This window comes from Panthera pardus, unplaced genomic scaffold (assembly GCF_024362965.1).
Source record: "Panthera pardus isolate Hobbes unplaced genomic scaffold, ASM2436296v1 HiC_scaffold_11, whole genome shotgun sequence".
Taxonomy (NCBI): domain Eukaryota; kingdom Metazoa; phylum Chordata; class Mammalia; order Carnivora; family Felidae; genus Panthera; species Panthera pardus.
Genome location: NW_026526666.1, coordinates 101,318,172 through 101,335,628, shown reverse-complemented (window position 1 = coordinate 101,335,628; position 17,457 = coordinate 101,318,172). Strand labels below are relative to the sequence as shown.

Here is a 17,457-nt window from a genome sequence, read left to right as displayed (position 1 = left end):
CTTCTAGTAGCAGCCAAATAGTATTGAGTGTGCCTTATGCACCAGGCGCTGGTATAAGCACATCGACTGGCTCATTTAACTCTCACCCATGGATACGAAGGGACCACAAGTGGAGCACACAGCTAGCAGTTGGGAGAGTCTAACTTTGAACCCAGATGGTTTGTCTCCAGAGCCCTCTTCCTTGACTACTGGCCCTGACATTGCCTCTCCTGGAAGCAAGCAGATCCCACCCAGGAAGCGCTGCGATAGCAATGCTGGGGATGAGGGGGCTGGAGCCAGGCCTTAAGGAATGCATAGGGGTGCCCCTAGCAGATAAAGGGAGTAGGGAAGCAGAGTCAGGAAGGGCAGGGGTCCTGTGCGGTGAAAGCAGGGTGAATGGAGGCAGGTGAGGGCGGGCACACGAAAGGCTTGTTGGAGGATTCCGAACAGCATCGGGTGTTGTGACTTTGCCAGGGCAGGGAGGGACTTGCTGCAGACAGGGTCAGCCCCCAGGAGTCAGGCTGCACACGACCTGCTTGCTTCCTTGGCTCAGAAGCGTGGCGCAGAATAGGACCCAGACTCACCAGGAGCGTCCTGGGCTTGGCCTCTAGCCAGTTATGCATTTTTGATTGTAGAAGCTTAAGGGCTATGCATAATATTGTGGTTGTTTTCGCGCGTGTTTGGATAGGATTAAAAAAAAGAAAAAAGTCCGTCCCCACGTTTTGAGATTCTTTTTAACCCAGATGTCAGGAAAGGGAAATAATCAATCTCAAAGATAATTGACAACATGGGGGATAAAAAGAGAAGATAGCCTCACGGAAAGTCTGCGTGGGTCAAGCGCTCTCCATGTGCAAGACCGTAGGTGGGTGCGGGGGCGGCAGCACTCGAATAGCAGCAGCAGGGCGACCAATGTAGGGAAAGGAGAAGGGGTGGTGGTGTCCACTTGGGATGCCTAGGAAGGCTGCTAGGAGACGCTGAGCCTTGATGGAGAGGTGCGACTCGGACATGGGGCAGGAGGCGAGGCGAGAGGTCGTTAGGCAGAAGTATCCAAGTGAGAAAGCCAAGCCGCAGCCAGAACTTTTGGACACCAGGGTTAGACCCCGAGGAGTGGGCGGAGGCCCTGGAACTCCAGCTAAAGAGGTGGGGCCCTGCGCCGCCGGCAAGGGAGTCCCGGACGCTCCTGAACTCCCAGGGGGCCCGCCATCCACCATCCCTAGCAGACATCCGCGGCCGAGCCCCGGCCGACGCCCGTGCACCTCTGCACTGCCGCCCGAGGACTTGCCCCGCGCCCTCGCGGCCTGGGCGGGCTCGCCGCGCCCCGCGCCCCTCCTTCCCGCCCAGCCTTCCGCGCTCCCCCGCTCGCCGCTCAGCGCAGCGCCGGCTCCTCCCGCGGCTGCATTGCAGACGCCGCCGCCGCAGGGCGCGCCGGGGCCGCGCCGGGAGCCGAGCCCGGGTAAGCTGGGCCCCTGGGCGCGGGTCCCGCGCGCGGACCCGACGGCGCCGCGCGGCCGGGAGTCGGCGTGCCGGCCGCGCGGCGGCTCCGCCGGGCCTTGCAAGCGCGGCCCGATCGCCCCCCGCCGCGCGGGTCCCGGAGGAAGCCTCTCGGGGCCGTGGGCCCGGGGGAGCGGGCGCGGCCGTCGGGCTCGGGGCCGTCCCTGCCTTCGAGGGGACCGCGGCCCACCCCCTAGCGGACCTCCCCGACTCAGGGCGCGGAGCAGGCGGCGGCGTCGCGAGGGGCCGTGGCCCGCCAGGGCCCCGAGTGCGGGCGCCCGGGGCCGCGGGGCCGCGCTCCGCCCGCACCCTCCGGGCCCGGCCGCCCGCCGTCCAGCGCGGCGCCGCGCGGCTCCGGCGCAGTTCCGGCGCAGTCCCCGCGCCGAGCGGCTCCGCGCCCCACACCTGCCTCTGCCCGGCTCCGGGTGACGTGGCGCCCTCCGATTGGCGCGCGCGGCCTGGCGGGCGGGGCCGCGGCCGGTGAGCTCACCGCCGCGCCCCGCCATTGGCCCGGGCGGCGCACTCGGGCTGTGGCGGGGAGACAGCGGTACCCGGAGCCCGAGTCGTTCCAGCTGCGGCGTGTGGAGCTGAGCGGGTCGGGGCCGGGCTAGGCTGTCGGGGCCGGGCCGGGCGGGGCCGCGCGGGAGAGGAGGAGGAACGCAGAGGCGGCTCGGCGCCAGCGCGACCGAGCGGTGGCCGTGCTCTCCAAGTCCGAGTGAGTGTGCGTGCGGCCGAGGGGAGAGTCGGCCGGGCGCGTGCGGGGCGAGGGCGGCGGCCGGCGGGGGCGCGCGGGGCGGCGGGGGGCGCGCGGGGGCGGGGCCGGGGGCGGGCGCGCGCGGCGGCCGGGGCGTGGGGGGCGCGCGTGTTCGCGTGAGGGGGCGCGGGGCGTGTGAGGGCAGCGGGTGCGAGGACACGCGCGGCGGCGGAGGGGGAGGGAGCGCGAGGGGCGCGCGAGCGGGCAGTGTTTTGGCGCGTGAGTGTGCGTGGGTCCCGCGTGTGTTTACGGCGCGGGTGCGAGGGCGGGGGTGTTTGGCCGAGCGTGAGCGGCGCGTGTTGATGGAGCGGGGTGTGCGAACACGCGCGTCTGCGGAGCGAGTGGGGAGGAAGCGCTCGTGGGGATGGAGAGCGCGAGGGGACCGGGCGTGTTTGGACGCGTGAGTGCGCGGGGCCGGCGTGGGAGCGAGCGTGTCCGTGAGGAGGTGGGTTGGGGAGTGGGCGTGAGATCACGCGTGTTCCTGGGGCGCGTGGGGGTGTGGGGGAACGTGAGGAGCGAGGCCGAGCGCGCGCGTGTCGATGCGAGGCAGCGAGGGCGGGAGCGGGTGTGAGGACACGCGTGTGTGCGCGAGGGAGTGGAGTGTTTGGGTGAGTGGCGGTCTGGGGGCGCGCGTGCGGGGAGTGGCCGCGGCGGGCGGGGGCGGCGGGGCGCGAGCCGCGCGGGCGCCCACGGGGCCGCCGACTGGTTTTTGTCTGCGAGGCGCAGCTCGGCGGCGGGCTTTTCGGATCCAGAGCCCTCTCCCGCGGCTGGGCGCGGGGAGAGGGCGGGGGATAGGGGCCCCTCGGCGGGAAGTTGGGGGGGGGGCAGACAGGTGTCCCTCGGCAGGGAGAGGGCGGGGGACAGGTGCCCCTTGGCGGCGGGGGAGGGCAGGTGCCCCCTCTGCGAGTAGCGGGGACAGGTGCTCGCCCCCTCGGCGGGGAAAGGGGGCACAGGTGCCCCTCGGCGGGGAGGAGGGGGAGACAGGTGCCCACTCAGCGGGGCGCGAGGAGAAGGCGGAGAACAGGTGCTCCTTGGCGGGGACTGTGGGGCACTGGTCACCCCTCGGCGGGGAGAGTTGGGGCAGGTGCCCCCTCGGCAGGGAGAGAGGCGGGGAAAGGGGACGGGATAGGTTCCGTTTCTGCGGGGGGTGGGGAGGGAAGGGAGAGGGCCCAAGACTGGTGTCCCCTCCGCGGGAAGAGAAGATCCGGAAAGGAGCCCCTTTCGCGGGGAGAGGAGAGAAGGGTCGGGACGTGTGCCCCTTCCGCGGGGCGCTGGGAAAGGGGCCGGGACAGCACCGAGCTCGGCCCCAGGCGCCTCTGCGGGACTAGGCGGTTGGAGGCTGCCTTTCCTAAGCAAGCCAATGGAGTGAATGAACGTCTTATTAATCTGTGCGTAGAACCGGCGGGGAAAGTTGGTTGAGTTCAGAGACTAAGAGGTTTGGAAGAACTCGCGAGTTTGGCTTAACCTGCAGACCAGGACAGGAGAGGCACAGTGACCCTTGCTTCCACCAGCCACTCTCAGATGGGCTGGAATACAGACTCCGTGTGGCCTTCTTGCACTTAGAGGATCTCCCGTGGTTTGATTTAGGTAGTGCACAACTTTAAGAGGTGGCTGTGATGACATTCAAATGTTGAGACTTTTTCAATCTCCATAGGTCTCTGTAGGCATCAAAACAAATTTCCGAAACTGCAGTGCTCTTGCAAAGCGTCTTCTTAAATCAACTCGTTCACCAGGGAATGATGACAATTTTAGTCTATTTTATATTTTGTCCACTATTGCTTGGTATGATTTCTGCTGATTAACCTGAAGTGTCTAATTAGCAAAGCAGATTCAGTGAACGTGAGAAGTGCTCTTAAATATCACAGAAGAGCCTCACGTATTTGTTTGGTTGTGTGCATTCTGTTTCTTTCACCAGTGAAACCAAACCCTGAAATTTTAAAATTGTGCTCCCCCCCCCCACCCAAATTTTGTCATATGTGGTCAGGTGGCTCGCTGTGTGTAAAGGAGTTCTTTTTTCTTTCTGCATGAAGGAATTTTACAGAGTTTTCCTAGAGAAACTGTGTTGTATGGAGAAACTACTGCCTGGGAACGTGATAGAAATACATGAAGCGGTAGCATTTTTCATGGCGTGTGTTTATGGGAAAATATTATTTTAAGACCAACGTTAGACAATAGCAAATAAGCTTATGTGTATTCTTTTCCTTGTATAGATTTAGGGAGTAATAATGTTTAATGTTCTAGAAAATAACACTTATTTACAGGATATGTGTTTCCCAAATAAATTTAGCCTAGGAGTGAAAAAGGGAAGGAGCGCTGGTGTGAATATCTAAGGGGCCTCTGTTCAGTCATCCTGATTAATTACTAATTCCCTTGCAAACAATCAAAGTGGAAACACAGTATTTAATGCAGTGGTGAATAACAACAGTGTACTATTTAAAGAGTTGTTTAAATCAACTTTTCTGCTTCTGCCAGGCACACACATGGATACATGGTTGTTTTCTCTAGGACTCTGCTGGGCCATCTTGTCCGTATTAGCAGCTGTCACTGCTGCAGTGTATTCATGTTGGACTGTTCTAGAGAGCATAGGCATAGAGAGCAGGTGGAACTGAGGATTTTTTTTTTTTTTTTTACTTCGTGTCAGATAGCGATGTTAAAGAATCCGCTGACGTTGAGCACCTCCCCCCGCCCTCCACCCCAGTGAAAGCTGTGAAGCCCATAGTGACGGCTAAGGTTCGGGTGCTCTCTCAAAGCCCTCATCTGGCAGCGCAGGGAATGTGCCTTTAGGGGATCTAGAGTTAACTCTGGGCACCATCATAATTTTGCTGCTGTCTTAATCATTGCTGTTGGGAACTTCCGAAGCTGCAGAAATGTGCTTGTAGGCCGCCGTTTTTAAACGTTTAAGGCAGAATGGTTAGTACATTTATTTAAAACACAACTTTAGGAATCACCCAGAAAGGTCAGTAAAGACCATTTTGTTAAACTTGGCACAGTGCTCTAGCTGGTGCGGTGGTTTCTGGAAGTCCTTTATTCTTATTTCCCGCCCCTCTTCCAACTGTTCATTGTGTATCCGTCATGTCTTCTCAAATTTAAAGGGCATTGCTTTCTCTGGCTTCCAGTGGCTGAATATTTGTATACCATCGATCTTTTCAAAAAGACTCTCTTAGTGGTGCCAAGTTTTCATTGTTAAATACCAACCACGGTATCCTGTCGCGGTACATAAGCCGACGATTTGGGAACGTATTTCAGTTATGTATCGCTTTGCCAACATGTGATGCAGTTTGTGTAAACCTCACCTGTTTTTTTTTTTCTTTTAAGTGATTTAAGGGAGCTTACAGAGATGCAGGCATACCTCGCTCTGTTGTGCTGCTCTGTGTCACACGTCACTGATCAGGCACGTTTTACAAAGTGAAGGTTTGCGGCCACCCTGCTCAGGAAGGAGGGAGTCGTCAGCACCATTTTCCCCACAGCATTTGGTCCCTTCATGTCTCTGTCACGTTTTGGTAATTCTTGCAATTAAAACTTTTTTTTTTATCATTATTCTATTTGTTAATGGTGACCTGTGATCCGTGATTATGACTGGCTGAACGCTTAACTGATGGTTACCATTTTTTAGCAGCGATTTTTAATTAAGGTATGTAGTTTTTTTAGACGTAATGCTATCGCACACTTAATAGACTATAGTGTGAAAATAAGTTCTATGTGCAGTGAGTTTATCTGACTCGTTTGATGGCGATATTCACTTTATCGTGATGGTCTACAACCAGACCCACAATACCTCCAAGGTATGGCTGTCTATATTACACAGTGAAGCAAGATAAAAATGGATGAAATAAAGGAGGATGAGGCAGAAAGAAAGCGAGGCTCCAGGAAAGCGAAATGTGAAATGGGGGTTCTAATGAGGTTAGTAACATTCACTGCATCAAATCTCATGTACTTTCTGGAGGCAGGCCGTAAAGTGCATTCTGGGCTTTCTGGCAAGCACAGACATGATGTAGGGCTCACTTTGTCTTTCTCACACCTGACATGGATTTTCTTAAATTCCATGTAAGATCTGACAGCCCACCAAGACTTTTCTGCGGTGACGGGAGAAGCCCAGCCGGGATGCACTGAATGACATTGAAGGCCGCGTGTCCCTATTAGTCACGTTTAACAAGTGCCGGGGAGCCTGCTGTGGGTGTCAGCACCTAATAGCATGAAGATTGGAGATAGCTCATGATCGTGAAGACCATCACAGACGGTCTTGTCCCCATCCTGCGTGGATTGCCCTGAAGTCAAAGTCAAATGACGATCTTCCTTTGCTTTTCTCTGACACTGTCTGGGCAGGGGTTAACGCACAGCAGGCAGGCAAGGAGATGCCTTTACTGTCAGGAAATAGTTACGCTCCCCCACCCCCGCCCCAAGCAGTGTAGCACAGAGGCTTGTTATAACCATGGTACCATACTTGGTAAATAGTGTCTTTGCCTTTTTTTTTTTTTTTTAAACCATTGGGAGTGAGTGCGTTAACAATGCCTGTATGATTTTCCTTGATGCTTTATTTCAGGAAAGCTCCTTTCGTGTGCTAACACGTTTTACTTTTGAAAATACCATGGTTCCTATAAATGGTTTAATTTTACATTGTCTTGTCAAGCACCGAACATAGAGCATAGCTTTAGACGTGTGACATATAGGAAGATCGATCAGTGAACACATTTTTTTAAAGTACCAGTTGTATGTCAACTGTTAAGCAAATTATAACATTACTTTGAAGAAGGTAAAGTATGGAAGGAATTTAATCAGAGTACATGTTCATAGGAGTTAAGCTAGTGATGCTAAACTTCTGTAACATTTTTGTAATATTGAAAGTAATGGGAAATAACCTGAGTTCTTCCAAATACATTAAATTAACATTCATCAGCTGCCAGGACTAACTAGTCTCTCCGTATCTGTCCCCTTTCTTCTGCCTGCCATTGACCAGCCTCCGAATCTGGCCCCACTCTCTTAGCCAGCCTTCCCGTGTGCCCTGACAACAACTCAATATTCTAAATTCTCTGAGCCTAACTCAAGTCTTGTCTCATCAGACGCCTTTTCCCTCACCTCCCAGCTTAGATTATCGGCTCCTTGTGGGGGCAGGGAGGCACGTCAACTCTTCCCTTCCCTGCTCCACCTAGCGTAACGAAGCCTGGGAGCTGGAGTTTCGTAACCACTGCCCGCTGACAAGCTGACACGCGTAGTGTGACTTATTGGATACGGCAGGGGGGATGTGATGAGGGTGTGTTTCCTCAGGCCGAGAGCAAACCTGACCGTCACCCTGCTTCTCGCGCCAGTTTAGTCTTGTCTGCTAGTCATTTGGACACAGATGCCACAGGATCTCCCAGGCAGAGCCGTTCAGAGTCCCTAGGGGATTGGGGTTTTCACGTAAGGGGTCTCGGAGAGTCCTGGCCTGTCCCCGTGTAAAATAGCTAGGTCTGACACCTGCATCATCTTTCCGGCTTTCTTACGATTGGCCAGAAGCTTGCCATCTAGGAATGGGTATCGGTAACAGCTGTTTGCTTTAATATAATACAGTAGGATGAGTACCAGGGTGTTTTGTTTTGTTTTTTCCAGCTCTACCACTCAGTAAGTGAGAAATCTCAGGGAAGTCACCTTGTATCTCTGCATCAGGGCCTTACCTGTTTTCTAAATCTATGAGGAGTGATTCAGGAAATTAATGTAGTGGTCAGCATCCTCACTTTTTAAAATCAGAGTACCTGGTATGGGATTTGGGAAGTTTTTGTTTCAGGGGCACATGCACACATGCGTGTATGGGTGTGTGTGTGTGTGTGTGTGTGTGTGTGTGTGTACTGGGTTCTGATTCTTTCTCTGGGACACAGGCAAAAACTACTGAAAGCCCCTGAACCAGAGAATTCCTGAGTTCTCTTTAAATCTTAGTGTTCTACAGCCATTCTCTTCCATGGGATGTGTCTGTTACAACAGTTGATTTGGCAGTAACCTAAGGCTGCACGAGCGTAGATAACCGCCGTGGGTACAGAATTCAACGGCAGATGGTCTCCAGCGAGACTGGAGTGCAGAATTGTCTTTTTCTGATTTCTTCAGGTAATCAAAATGTTTCAAAAAAGCATGACGGCTTATTTCCATCACAACTTTCCCCATGTTTTACAGAGAGATTCCAATGATACTTTGGCACTACTGAGGTACAGGTGATTAATATTTGACTATTTTTTTGTTTGTAAATGGGAGCAGACTTTCCCAGTATTCATTTAGTGAAAGGATCCACATTTCAATTAGTAGAGTCACCTTACAGTCCTCTGCAAGTAACAGAACTCCAACTCAGACGGGCTAAAGCATAAAAGGGAATTTATTGACTTTTAGGAGATCTGGTTTTGGAGTTATCTTCAGGCACAACTGGTTCCAGATGCTCAAGTGATATCCTTAGGGACCCATCTCCCCCTCTGTTGACTCTACTCTCTTCTATGTTGATTTGACTCTCATTTCCACAGCATAGCGGGATGGACTCCTCAAAGCTCCAGGTTTATATTTTGCCAATTTAGCAAACGTATCCGGGAAAACAGCGCGTCTCTGTCAGTTGTTCCAGGAAATGTTCTGTTCTTGGCTCAGCTGGACTCATGTGTCCAATCACCGGAATAGGAGGAGGCCGTACTCTCGTTAGCAAGGCCTGACTCTCCCTCCCTGGGAACAAGTGTTGGGGTCAGCACCACCTGAACTCTGCAGAGGACAGGAGCATCTCCCAAAGGAGAAACAAGGGAGGCTAGCCAGGCATCTGGGAGGAAGCCGGTACTTTGTGATGTTCAGCCTCGATGGTCACGTTCCTAAAGAAAGCACCATTCATCCTGAAACCACAGAAACTCGTCATCAGGCGGAGTCCGTGATTTTATCCTCATGGTCTCATCTTAAAGAAGACACCAGAACCCTCACCTTTTATTAGGTGCTGACTAACAGTTCCTAGGACCATTTTCAGAAAATGTGATTCAAGTCCTTAATATACTATACACTGTGGTTTGGATTAATCCATAAAGAATTCATTTAAATATCCTTTTGTTTTTTCTAATGAAAGAAACCATTCATTCTACTCCAGCCAGAATCCATCCCCTGGCGTGTGTGTGTGTGTGTGTGTGTGTGTGTGTGTGTGAGTGAAAGATGTTTTATCTAATAGTGTAAAAAAATAGGAAGTGCCCAGACTGAAACTGATGGTGTTCTAAAAACTTACAAGTCAATTGAATAATATTTCCCGGATAAACAGTACAACAAATGGTAAGTATGTTCCCAGGCTTGCCTGAGAAGGGAAACGTTTTGAACCCATGATAGATACTCAGCATTTATAGGAGAAAAATATTAAAATAATACAAGTGCATGTATGTATCACATTATATACTGTAAAACACTGAACTGTATAATCTACATAATATATAGCCTACACTTACATGTTCCAAAATAGATGAGTGAACTTGATATTTTCATATTAAATGATGTCACTCAAATATACATGTAAAATAACTTCAGTAAATAGAACTTTTTTGCGAAGTTTTTTTTCTTAATTTTTCAAGTTTATGTACGTATTTTGAGAGAGCGTGTGAACAGGGAGGGGGCAGAGAGAGAGGGAGAGAGGGAATCCCAAGCAGGCTCCACTCTGTCAGCACAGAGCCTGACATAGGGCTTGAACTCACAAACCGTGAGATCATGACCTGAGCCGAAATCAAGAATCGATGCTTAACCGACTGAGCCACCCAGGCTCCCCTTTGGTGAAGATTCTTAATTTTTTTTTAATATTTATTATTTGAGAAAGACACAGAGAGCAAGCAGGGAAGGAGCGAGAGGGAGGGAGACACAGAATCTGAAGCAGGCTCCAGGCTCCGAGCTGCCAGCACAGAGCCCGACGCGGGGCTCAAACCCACAGACTGCGAGATCATGACCTGAGCCGAAGTCGGCCGCCCAGCTGACTAAGCCACCCAGGCGCCCCAGTGAAGATTCTTAATTCATAGGGTAGAACTCAGAATGGTCCTCTGAAATTACAAAGACTAGGTCTCCAACTTTTTGGAAGAAAGAAATTTAAGTTTCTTGATAACATAACCCTAACGTTATTCTTATTATCAATTGTAATTGAAATCTTATTTTTACTCTCAAATGGCACAAAGAGAAGAGAGAGTTGAGAGAAGCCCTTCTGAGGTATCTTGAAGGCTGGAACAGCGGGAGGGACGGACGGTGTGGGTTGGGGAGGTGGTTGTGTGTGACAGAACGAACCATCAGAGGAACCATCAGACCAGCTCCTGGGTGACGCTCCCCCTTGACCCACATAACTTTATCCAGGTCCGTGGCCGGTTGGCGTGGCGCCTGTGCCCTGCCTGGTGAGTGAAGAAGGAAGATGAAGCGTGTGGTCCAGGGACTTCCTCACCAGGGACCGACCGTACCGGGGTGCTCTTTAGGACTAGTGTCAGTCCCTAACCTCTTCTGTGGGAACATGGGTTACAGGAAATGCTTATAATAAGCTCTCCTCGCCCCATGCCGGAAGGTTCAGATACGTTTAGGAAGCATGCCTACTGGCTCTCCGCCAGCAATTTCTAGCTCCTGTAAGCATGTTAGGGTTCAGAAAAAGTCCTACATTAACAAAATGCACATGTATTTAGTTGTGTTTAACCTAGGAATCCCAAAACCTCCTGACACGGCATTTTGTCGCTGTGGTCTCCTGAGTGACCTCTCGTGGAAAGTGTTCCACAGCACGCAGTTTGGGAAACGCTTCAGTGGACCATCCCCACAGCACCGTCCTGAGCCTGGAACCCACGCCCCCGCCCCGTGGGTCTGGGAGTCCCCTGATACTGAATGTACACTTTTGTGCATGTGTACTTTTCTAGGAAAGGGTTTGTAGCTTTCATCACTGAGAGCCCGTGAACAAGAAGGGTAGGAACCATTGTTTCGGGTTCTTTTCTAACAAGGGAGGTCCAGCTTCTGTACGTTTCGTGTCAGCCTAGGGACGTTACTCAGCAGGCACGGTGGGCACTCAGAGGTGGCTCAGGGACGCCGAGGGTGTCGACTGGTAAGCAGGCGGCCGACTAGTCAATTATTAGGCTTATTGTCGAGTAGGTTTAAACACTGGCAGCTACTCCCTTTCCCACGAGAATTGTGGAAAGAAATTACTTTTGCAGAGCACAGCCTTATCATTACACTCCGGATTATTCCCAAACGAGACGACGTATTATTTCATTAGAGTAAAAAGGGTTTTTTGTTTTTTGTTTTTTGTTTTTTTTTTAAAGTTAAGAGCCACTGACCTGTAGAAGAGAAATCCGTTTAGAGCTCCTTAATGATAAACTACTAAAAACCAAATAAATGCAGAAAGCTTTTCCTTTAGGAAATTGAAAACCATCAACTCACCTACTTTTAGATGTAAAAATCAGGATCATAAAATACTGTTCAGGGAAGAGTGAGCAGTAAGTAAGAGACATGCATGGAATAGTTGATGGAATTTCCCCTTGACTTAAATCATCAGAGAGCTGTGAAGTCAGACCACATTGGATCTTTGCAGAAGTGCTTCTGTGAAACAGTGTTTTGGTGTCTGTTAATACTAAATGGCAATAAACAATCCTTTCAAACCCAGTTGACTTTATTACAAGGATGTTGAAGTCTGTCCCATCACCTGCTATCCAAAACGACCGACGGGGATCTCGAAACTGCCTCCTGTCTAGTTTCATTTGCCGCATTCAGCCAAATTTGGGACGCACAATTAAGCATTTTGGAGAATCTCATATGTGTTTTCTGTACAATAGCTTTGTGTGAGTTTTACTTTTTGTGAACCTTGGTCTTAATCTGTTATTAATCGTAAGTATTTTTGTCAGCCACCTCAAACAGGCATACCTGGATCCAGGATTGATAGCAGTTAGGGGAGAACAGGGGAGGAAATAAAGACGTTGAGGAGGAATGGATTGAGACGGAAGGGAGATCGGGAAAATAAGGAAGAGGGGAGACCAGGAGATTGTAGGGATGTGTTAGGGGTTTGTGAGGGATACTCCCCACGTTTAGCACCTGCTGTCCTTTGAGTTGGTTATTAATCTTTCTTCCATTACTTAACTGCTCCCTGAATCTTTCGACCAACTATGCTCTGAGTGGGGTGATTAAAGAAGCCTGCTTTGGGGCTTCTGTGAGGACAGTCAGGCAAGGCAACCCCCTCAGCTCTGTGAAATCATGTTGCATCCCCGTTTCGTGGAAAGCACCATACCTCGTTAGCCTTCCCACCTAATCCAAGGGGTGTTGGGATACTGGCCTCAATAATACATTCGTTTAGGCCTCACTGATTGGGAATTTGCAGAAATTTGAAGGTTACTCTGGTCCAGGGGGTAGAGTGTTAACAGGAGGTGTAGCGCACAAGTTACCACCTCCCAAACTCAAAACGTCACGAGTGAGTGGCATAATACAGACACGGGAGAGCAGACGGTGGCACATCCTCGTGTGATGTGTAGGCAGACGACCCTGCAGGGATCATGACGCTTCCAAAGAGGAGCTTACTGGTTAAAATTTTTCCAACCCTTAGGTTTCCTCCCTCAGAGAAATACTTTCATTTCTGAATAAGATGTTTAAAATATTGTAACTTGAATTTTTTAAAATGCTTTATTTTCTATTGTCAGGCCTATGATAAATTGCAAAACAGTATTCTTAAATCATTTTGTCTATCAAGATCTACTTTGTAATGTGTCCAGTATTTTAAAGTAATACAGCTATTTCCTTTAAAATATATACATTTCCTTTAAATTTTAAAATACATACATACTTAAAATATATGCATAAAATATATACATTTCCTTTAAAATATATACATTTCCGTCTGGTAACCTGGAAAGGATGTCTTCACCTGTATTTGTTCCAGATTTTTACAAAATCTCACGGCATTATGAAAAAGTGTTATCGGAGTTAATAAACTTTCAAGTTCTAGAACTGAAGTCTCTATGGAGAATCCAGTGTTTACAAAAAAATACGTATGTTTGGAACATCCTGGGCTTGAACTCTCACGAGTAGGCAAGACAGTTGGGAACGTCTGTGCAGATGGCATTCCTGCAGTTCTGAGAGCAAAGCATCGCCAGCAGCAGGCGTCTAAATAATGTATGGAGGAGTTGGAAACAGAGAAGGACTCTTCCAGCTAGAATCCCAAATTCATGGCTTTTCAGATACTGAAAACCACCAGGAACTCAGGGCAAATAACCTCTATTATGATTAGTAGTATTAGCTAGAAACAGCCAGGATTGTTTCTTCTTTTCTCTAGGTACCAGGTAGCACATCTTACTAGCAAAATTTTTCTTTTTCTTTTTTTTTTTTTAGGATTTTAATTTTTTTTTAAGTCATCTCTACACCCCCAGTGTGGGGCTCGAACTCATGATCCCAAGATCAAGAGTTACATGCTCTACCAACTGAGCCAGCCAGGTGCCCCCCCAAAGTTTTCTTTTTTATGGAGTTTTCAATTCCCCTCCTTTCCCCCTTCTCCCCCCCCCCCCCCCCGCCCCCCATCCCACCCCCGCCGCCAACAATGTCTCCACCTGACCTCGTTCTGGGATGCTACTTCTGAGGTGAAAACTGCCAAATGTAAGAGTTATTGCTGTATACCAGTCTCAATTAGATATTTTGCCTGTTTTCGATTGCCTGGTCCCCGATACATTTGATGGGATTGATTAGGTAAAAGCCCCGTGAGAAGGGAAAGGACCACTTTTAATAACTTGGCTGGAGAAAAGTGCATCATAGAAATGACTAATGGAAACATATTTTGCTCTGCATGCTGCCCTTCGCCTTGTCCTTCTTAAAACTCACATTCCATATTTCTAACAGATGAAATTAAGTCACTTATTCAGTAAATCCACGTTGAGAACCTCCTGTGTGCCGGCCATCCCGCTAGGCCTCGGGAGTATCGCAGTGAACAGAACGAGTGTAGCTTCGTAGAGCTCACACGATTTCTCCTTACTTTTCTGTCCGACTGAGCTTCTGGAGGTAGAGGCTCACACCTTACTGGTTTTTGTATCCCCGGCGGCCGCCACAACGTCTTGAGTTTTCTTGTTCGCTGTTACCTCTGCAGCACCGTAGCAGACCAGTGCCATAGTGGAGCCTTGGCGAGTAGACCTTTGCGAACGACTCTGCTGTTCCGTAGCTCTTCCCAAAGGATTTTAGGTGTTGGGGGGTTTTTGTCGCTAAAGCCGAGCACCACAGATCAACCTGCTGGTGGCTAATTAAAGTATTCTTGCCTCCTGACACTTCCTGTGCATTTTCTGCGCTGTCAGCTCTTAGGTGTTAGGGTTGTCATTTCCCGTTTTCCCGTATGTATGCACTTAAATGCCATTCCACTGTCACACCTTTGTCGCGTCCAGGTGAGGGACATTGTCGCTTGTCCCCGAGTCTCATTACGGCACTTTTTCTTTAAAAACCTCCTTAGTCTGAGTGGTGATATGCTCCCCAGGTCTCCATCCACTCTCCTCTTACTGCTTTAGAACATCTCCTCTGTGCTTGTGAGATTTCTTCTTTCCACTGTGTGCTGGAACTGTTGAGGCAGTGTCCTCCAAATATGTGGCTTTTTGAAGTCAGCAAGCCTGAAATGTTCTTCTCTTTCGTAGGCTGTGAAGGTAGGTGTCGAATTTGCGTCAGAGGTCCTGATTTCCTTTGCTCTGGCACCAACCAGCTGCAGTTTTACTACGTCGAACTCCAGCTGGATTTGCTGCTTTTCTGACCACACAGTCGGCTCCTGCATGATTTGGGGTGCTCTCGCGTGCTTCCCGCGTGTTGTGATATAGCTGAGCTCCTAGGGCATTCCGCTCAGCCTTAGTGTCCTTGGAGAATAGGTTTGACATCTCTGCCCTCCTGCGCCTCAAGCTCTGGCATTGAAAGAGCTCAAGGGAGAAATCATGACGGGTTTGCTATGCCCCCTTGTAACATTCCGTTTCCTAATCGCTGTTGTTTTAGCAGCATCCTAAACCATTTTCCTTGGCGCTTCCACGACTGAATAGCGTGAAACACAGACCGTGGAGAGGAACGACGAATCCAAAGTCAATGCAAATGAAGAAAGTCTAAGAAGAATTGCTAATTTCCCTTTGTCTTGGCATATAGAGTTGGGGAGTTTTTAAAAAGTGGAGTACGCAGGGTGGTGTTTTTTTTTTTCCCCTAAGGCTAAATTTAGCCATTGCTTTGGAAAATCAGAGTGGTACAGCCTGTGCCTTATCTCTGTCCGGCCCTTACCCTTCCCTTTGCACTTGGACATCTTAAATGGCTTGCTGGAGAGGACAGCTTAATGTGCTCTGGTGGCCCCATTTATTCTGGGAAGGAATTAAGTGACTTCATTTTCCCTGCCTTTCCGAGCTTCCTGAAAAATTTAGGAGACTTCCTAAGCAGCAGTCCCTACAGAAATAGTTCAAGTCATACCTCCTTTTGCTTCATGAGCTTCTCCTGCCAGCGTGGCCAAGAGCTGCAAATGGAATGAGAGACAGTCTCTCGTTCCCAATCCAAATAGCAACAGGAGGGCACATGTGCACTTGAGCTACAAATAACGCGTTTTAAAATAGCAGGTGGTATTTGATGATTGCTCCTTCATTCATTTACCTGCCAAGGCAAAACTTTCTCTTCTACTCTGGCAACAAGGTGACTCCAATCGAGCAATTGCGGCAACAGGTTCTCGTGTTTGCAGGTATTATTTGTTAGCTGATTTTCAGGTGTTCAGGTCCATGCATACCTCACAAGGCTGTTCTAGAAAGTGTTTGTTTTTTTTTTTTAAGACACTAAAAATGTCCTGTTTATACAACAACCCAACCTGACAAACTTGGGAAGTGCTTTTGTTACAAACTACAGACACTCCTTCCACAAGATGTGCGCCCAGCCCGTTGTGTCCCAGAGATCCCATTTGGCCAGGGGAAGGTAGGCACATATGAAAGAAGGGGGGGGAGGGTCTGTATTTTTAACGTGAAGCTCAGTGGATAACGAGTGACGTTGCTATGAAACCACAGTTTGTGTCTGTAAAGAAGTCAGCTGTGTCTCAGCTCTTCTGCCAGAGTCTCGCACCAACACACTGCAGTGACGTCACTTCCTCACCTGAGCTGAAAGGAAGCAGCAGCCAGCCAAGGAGACTCCTAGAGCTTTCTCGCGTGCTTTCAAGTCAGTTCCATTGGGTTGTGATCATTCTGACCAGTCTGTCCACCGGACCAAGTGGTAGATTACTGATGGGTCCACAGCCACCTGGAGTCCACTGGGGCTGACAGAGGTGGCTCAGAGCCCTTGCCCCAGAGTTTGGATGACATCAGTAAGTCAGCTTCCAGAAGAAGCTTGCATTAGAAAATAACAATTCTTTTCCACTGATGGAGCACCCACTCTGTATCTGGTGCCAGGGATCCAAGCAAGCTCCCTGCTTTCAGAAAGCTCCCTCTGGTAGAAATGGCCCATACAGGAAAACAACTCGGCATTCGTTTGCTAAGTACCATTAGGACCCAGGGCAAGAGAGGAAGGTTCACCGGGCACAGTGGAAAGAGCATGGATCTGGAGTCCTGCCTGTGTTCAAATCCCTGCCCTGATACTTACAAGCAGCATGACCTTGGGCAAGCAACACATGGCCGAGCTTCAGCTTCTTCGTCTGTAGAATGAAGAGGAAAAGCTTTCTTTCATTTTTTTTTTTTTTTGAGGACTAGAAACAATACATTTGCAACGGCCCACTGTAGATGTTCAGTAATAATACTGAAGTGATGTGTAAGCCACACTCTGAAGAACAGACAGCTCACCAGGTGGACACGGGAAGAAGTCGGCATGCCCAAAGGTCTAAAGGTACATCAAACTCACGGTGGACTGAAGAAGAGTGAGTGATGAGAGAGTCCCTGAAAAGTAACCCGAGACAGTCGGTAAAGAGTATTCTTTGCCATGCCAAAGATCTTCAATCTTATTTTGTAGGTCGAAGGGGCGGGATTTAAGTTTTTAAAACTAGATTATCGACCTCATGTCAGAAACTTGCCCTAGGGTGTATTGCTCAATGCGGCCCAGAAAATGCGTTAGCTTCCAAGACTTACAGAGAGGGAATCTAGAGGAAACAGTAGGTACAGCTGAGTGCTAAGAGCCTGGGAAGTCTGGCCAGTAGCTGCTTTCCTGAAGTAGACACTTTCTTACATCAGATCCTCAAATACTTGGGATCCTGCACTTTTATAGAAGCAAGTGCCAAACTTTTCTAAACTTAGAACACACTGTGGGAAGTCCGACTTCATCAAAGTTTCTCTGTCTTTAAAATTTCGGTATTGTTTCGGAAC

At 49.7% G+C, this 17,457-nt stretch overlaps 1 protein-coding gene and 1 long non-coding RNA gene across 9 annotated transcripts in view; both read left to right on the top strand.

Annotated features, from left to right (window-relative positions):
• The window catches only part of CAMTA1 (calmodulin binding transcription activator 1), an 851,930-nt gene that overhangs the window by 796,660 nt on the left and 37,813 nt on the right, over positions 1-17,457 (top strand). The window lies entirely within an intron of this gene.
• On the top strand, positions 3,398-10,918 carry LOC128775915 (uncharacterized). The gene is made up of 2 exons (XR_008420898.1): positions 3,398-3,612; positions 5,540-10,918. It is a non-coding gene; the product is annotated as an uncharacterized LOC128775915 (long non-coding RNA).